This window comes from Lacerta agilis, chromosome 6 (genome assembly GCF_009819535.1).
Source record: "Lacerta agilis isolate rLacAgi1 chromosome 6, rLacAgi1.pri, whole genome shotgun sequence".
Classification (NCBI taxonomy): domain Eukaryota; kingdom Metazoa; phylum Chordata; class Lepidosauria; order Squamata; family Lacertidae; genus Lacerta; species Lacerta agilis.
In genome coordinates, this window is record NC_046317.1 from 55,460,255 (window position 1) to 55,466,254 (window position 6,000).

The following is a 6,000-nucleotide window of genomic DNA, read 5'->3' on the forward strand; positions in this document are numbered from 1 at the left end:
GACCAGAGGAGAAGTGCAGCAGCTGTGATCTTCAGCCCAGGAACCTGCTCATTTGTGTGAGCTCTGGCTAAGCAAACCATATCTATATATATATATATAAAGCTGAAACTGAAATCTTCCAACCAAGAGGAAAACTAGGTGAAAGGATATGTTAACCAGGACACACCCAGAAGGAAGGCAATAACAAAAAGGGGAAAGGGCAAGAGGAGAAAGAGAAAAATAATTATATTATTATTATTATTATTGGAGGACACTAAATTTCCTCCTTATGCATAGTGGTACATCTGTATAGTACCTTCATTATCACATCAGTCTACATAGAAATCAAGAAATACTTGTCATATTGCTGTGGTCATATAAGGGACAGAATAGCAAATAGTGAATTATATGCCCAATATGATTACATCCCAAAAGGTTTTTGCTCCTACTGTTTATTCCCTTCAAGATATACAGATGGCATTACTTGAAATCTAAGTTTTGTGAAGGCCCTGGAGAAAGGTCAGCAACTGAAGATAATATGCCCTGGCATGATCTTTCTTAATCTTAGCACTTGCCACATCAACCATCTAGCTCAATATTGTCTACTGTGTGGCAGGGTTCCAGGCAGGAATCTTTCCTAGTCATGCCTGCTGGTACACTGGGGACCTTCTGCATGCAAAGCATGTACTCTGCCACTGAGCGACAGCCCTTCCTCAAGTAAAAACTAATCCATCATAAAAACGTAGTACAGACCGACCCTAGACAACAGTGAATCTCCTGTCTAACTTGACAAAAGATAAAGTGGATCTATCGAACCACTGCGCACCATACTGCAGTACAGTAGCATAATAATGTCACATTTCACCATCGCAGATCTGAATCAACACATTAGGCTGTGAATTATTATTGGAAGAAAACCAGCTGAGATTGTTTATTTTAGGAGGGATGCCCACTTTTTGGCTGACAAAGCTGAATTATTCATTGACAAGCAAAGTGGTTTGCAAGGTTCATGTGACAGATTCATAACAGAGTGGCGAGATAAGAACGGCAAAGCATTCTGTACATTGAAAAGTGGTATAGAATAGTGGTATTGTTGACTATCCGTATTACTTTCCCATCCAGTCATTTTAGGGAGGTGTATACCTTCTAAAGATGGTTTCCCTTCCTCAAGCAGTGAGAAATCCAGGCTAAAGAATAAGAATCACTTTGAGGCTGTAAACGTTGGAAACGTTTATGTAATTATGAGGTGCAGAAGCTTGCAAACAGGCAGGCAGTGCTATTCCCAGCACATTGTCTGTCCCATTTCGTAAAACCCAAAACAGCTGTCTCCTACCCAAATCCAAGTATTGCTATACCAGTTTCTAGAAACCACAAAAGGGGAGAGTTCACTTGTGTGCAGGTTTCCCACAAGAATCTCTTTGGTTCCAGTGAGAAGAGGATGCTGAATAAGATGGGCTATTGGTCTGATCCAGCAGGATCATATCCTTATATTATATTAAATTCATAATAATACAAGGAGAACCCTGCTGCATCAGACCAAAGGCATACCCTCCAATATTTCTCTGATGGAAATAGGGACGTCCCATTCCATAATGATTATTTTACTGTTCATATCCCACACATCTTACTGGGTTGGCCCAGCCACTCTGAGCAACTTCCAACATATATAAAAACCTAATAAACCTTCTCTATACAGGATTGCCTTCAGGTGGTTTGGGGGGGTCGGATAACTCCATTCCTTCCAACATTTCTCCAATGAAAATAGGGGCGTCCTAAGGAAAAGCGGGACGTTCCAGGATCAAATAAGAAACCTGGACAGCTTCTCTAAATCAGGGACATCCCTTGAAAATAGGGACACTTGGGAGGTCTGCAAAGGCCCGCCTAGTCCAGCATCCTACTTTCACAGTGTCTAATCAGATGACAATGAGCGCCACATTGATTACTCCCCAAATAATCAGATTTGCAAGTGGGTTTGAGTCAGTGTGGTCAAAAGCCAGAAACGATGGGAACTATGGTCTGAAACATCTGGAGAGCACCATGTTGACTACTCCTAGAGTAATCAAACCCACCTGCAAGCGAGATCAGCCTAATTCCCCGTTAGAGTCCACTCTCTGCCAACTATGACCAGTCCATACCAAGCCTCAGCACTAGTTAGGAAGCTGCTTTACCAGGTCAGACTCTTTGTCCCTCTAGTCCAGCACTGCCTGTTCCGACCAGCAGCAGCTCCCCAGAATATCAGGCAGATCTCTTTCCCATTTCCCACTACCTGATCCTTTTAACAGCACATGGCAGGGAAGAGGGCAGGGAAATGCTACTGCACAGCTAAAAGGCCTTGCACTACTGGAACTCTTTCACTGAATGTCTGGTGTTTGTTGAACATTCATTCTGATTTGTTTACAGGGCAGTTATATGGCAAAGAGCATCCATCGTGATTTGCTTGTGTGAAGTGTTTATACGTCTTCCTGTTAATCATCTATCTATTCGCCCCACACTTTTCAGTGCATTTCCCAGTTGTTGTTGTTGTTGTTGTTGTTGTTTGGGGGGGAGTAGATTTGTAGCACCAGAGCACAGAACACCTTAATCCAATTCAATGGCTCAAATCTAAAGTTCTGGTGTGTGCTTGAATCTCTCATGCAAAACAGTGACACCCTCAATCTGGTGTGTGCTTGAATCTCTCATGCAAAACAGTGACAGTTCGGAGGCACCCTCAAAAAGGATTTGGTCCACTGGCCACTCAAAGATTGTCAAATCTTTCTAATGTGTGCACAGACTGCACAGGCTGAGCAGCCATTATGTAGTATTTCCCCAAATGTGCATGTTATGAGAACAATAAAGATAATAGTCATCAAGAGGTTTAATACATATGCTAATTGCGAAAACCAAATTAGATAGCTGTTACTGTGAAACAGTGGCAATAACCTTAACGAACTTGTAACAAGCTTCTCATTTTAGCTGGCTCCGATCCTTCCCCCAGGGTGGCATGCATAACATACTATCCTCATAACTACCCTATGAGGTAAGTTAAGCTGAGTGTGTGTGAGTGGCTCAGTTTCACCTAAGGAGTAACATGGCTGGGTAAGGTGTTGAATGAAGTCGGGGCTGATGGGCACCAAGTTGATGAAGGCTGCCTCAGCCTGACACTTTATCTGTCTATTAGGCCGTGATATCTTTCCCTGCCAGCTGCTTTGTGGTCCTGCTTAGGAGATGCCAGCGAGAGAAGCCTTGCAACTAAGTTTGGTCACAAGTAATCCAGGGTCAGAGTGCAAGCTGCTATCACTCCTGTGGCACTTCCTAACAAATGACTTCATATTAGCACAAAAGAATAGAAGTTGTCCTTGAGACAGCAGCGTTCTTCTCGTCTCCCAAACTTTTGAAATATAGATGGCATATATATTCCTGGAGCAGCTGATGTGGTACCCACCAGAAGTTTGGGGCCACAACTCCCATCAACCCCTGCCAGCATAGCCAACGATCAGGGAAGATGAGAACTGTAGTCCACAATATCCAGAGGGCTGCACTCTGTTAGAAGATTTAGAACTCTGCTTTCCTGTACAATAATAGGTATTTGGCATAAGAGCGCAGCATGACTCACAAAACCTGAAGATTAATAGAGTGGACCTAGGATATCATGGAAGTTAGCCCCCATCTGACATTTAGAAACTTGGAATAAAAGTAAACAGAAAGCAGGACACCTATTTGCCATATACTTGCTCAAGCTACCTCTGCCATTTGGGTCAGCAAGCCATTGGATTTCTACTTGTAACCTCTTTACTATGCTCAGGTTCCTTGTGTTTTGACAAAACACAGGTCAGTTGCTCCAGTGGAGTGCCTTAAAATAATTCCCACAGAGGAATATATGTAAAAACTGTTTTGCTCCAACAATAACACTTGGGAGCGGGGTGGGTAGGTAGGTGGTTGCAGGAAAGATCTTTGAGTAAGAAGGCTGGCTGATATCCTGCCAAGAGAGCATTCCTCCAAAACCCATTTCCACATCAAAAGACCTTTAGAAATAATTGATGATATAAAATATGCCAAATCACCTTTTCATTGTCAGTAAGTAAAATCAGTAAATGTTGTTCCTGGTAATCTGTGGTCAAAGCTGAAAGAACAACATCCCCAATTAAATGAAAACCCAAACAATTGTTTACTTTAATTTGGGCACCAATTTCCCTGTGTAAATTAGATGCATCTCACCCACTAAGCGTGGATTTATTCAGTCTTCATCAGGCATGCCTTAAAGCAACTTTTAGTAGACTTGCTTGTGCTTGCTGAAGGTGTTACTATTTCAGTGCAACAAGGAGAAGTGTTAAATTCCACACTTTGTTTGATAAATAACAGAGTATGCTACAATGCTTAGCTACTTCCCCCTCAAGGTGTACCTACAGGACAAGGCAGAGGTCAAACCATGCCATTAGCTTGTTACTTGTGTGAAACAGAGCACGCCTCTAGCAGACCAGTAAAGCCAGGGGTCTCCACCACTGCAACACTTCTACAGTATCTTGGCTGTACATCTTCAAAAAAATATTCCATCTTGATCTCACCCTTCCTCCAAGGATCTCAGGACTGCAAACAAAGTGTCCTCATCTCTGTTCCATTTTCATAGCAACCCTGTACCATAGATTAGGCTAAGGCCACAATCCTATACTCACTTGTGTTGGTTGTAAGCCCCACTGAGCTAGAGATGCATAGGATTGTGCTGTGTCAGATGGGACTGGCTGTGGGCTTTGCAGCTGAATTTAAATTTGGATGTCCCTAGCCCTGGTCTAACAGCATAACCCAGGTTAGCTTTTTTTTGCCCTCCAGATATTGTTGTACCAACACCCAGCATGGCCAACCATCAGGGATAATGGGAATTGTGGTTCAACAATATCTGTGTTGGTTAGTCATGTTGTAACAACTACAACAGTTCTGCTTTGGCCAAACATGACAGCCAGTGTGGTACAGTGGTTAGAATTCCAGAGTATGGCCTGGGAGACCAGGGTTCAAATCCCCATTTGGCCATGATGCTCACCATGGTCTCTCAGGCTATTCTACCTCACAGGGTTGTTGGGAGAATAAAATGCAGGAGAGGGAGAACCATGTACGCCGCCTTGAGCTCCTTGGAGAAAAAGGTGGAATAGAAATTCAATAAACAAACAAACAAACAAATAAATAGATGTGCTTGGAGGCACTCTGTATAGCAGTCCAGCATAATCACAGGCTCACACAAAAGTGGTACCATCAGCACTGAAATGTGTATATATTTGCTCAATATGTACCGGTATATATACCTGTATACCCTGGCTACACCATCTCTGGCTTTCAAGACACAAGGAACCCTGTCATGTTTCCTGCTGGCTCAAAGTAGTAGCAGCAGCAGCAGGCCCAGGCCCAGTCTGTCAGGATGCCCCGGTGTCTCTCAGCGCTGCTTTGTCTTTCAGACATTTCATCTCTCTGCAGCACTGCCTGTAATTAAATCTAGGCGGCGAGTTAGGAAATGCAATACCAGATGATACAACCAGTGGGGAATTCACCTAGATCTGCAGGAACAGCACAAAAGAGCCCTGATGAGTAATGGACTCTAATACAGAGAATGACAACAATGAGCTACTAAAGATTTTAAGCTCCTTAAAAGTGGGGAGGAGAGGGGAGTCAGAGGCTGCCTCACACAAATCTTTGTGCAAGGGAAAGCATCCCCTTTTGATTAACGCTCTAAACAATCAACTGGTGGGCTGTCTGGAGCAGACCACCTACACAAGGCAGCCAAGCTCTCCCAGTACTGAATGGAAATGCAGCCTGCCTCCCCCAATACACGCAAACAGCACATGGGATGCTGACGTTACCAAGGGGGCTTGGGAGGTGCATATTATTCAGGTATCTGAAGTGGAGGAGGGTGCTCAGTTTCCCACGTTGTTCTTAATGAGTTGTGTGTGGTGGGGCCAGAGAGGATAAAGATGTTTTATCTATTAGATTTGTGTCCAATATTTCCTCTAAAGCATATTACTGTATGTCCTGCCTTTTAGCCTTGTGACAGCCCTGTGA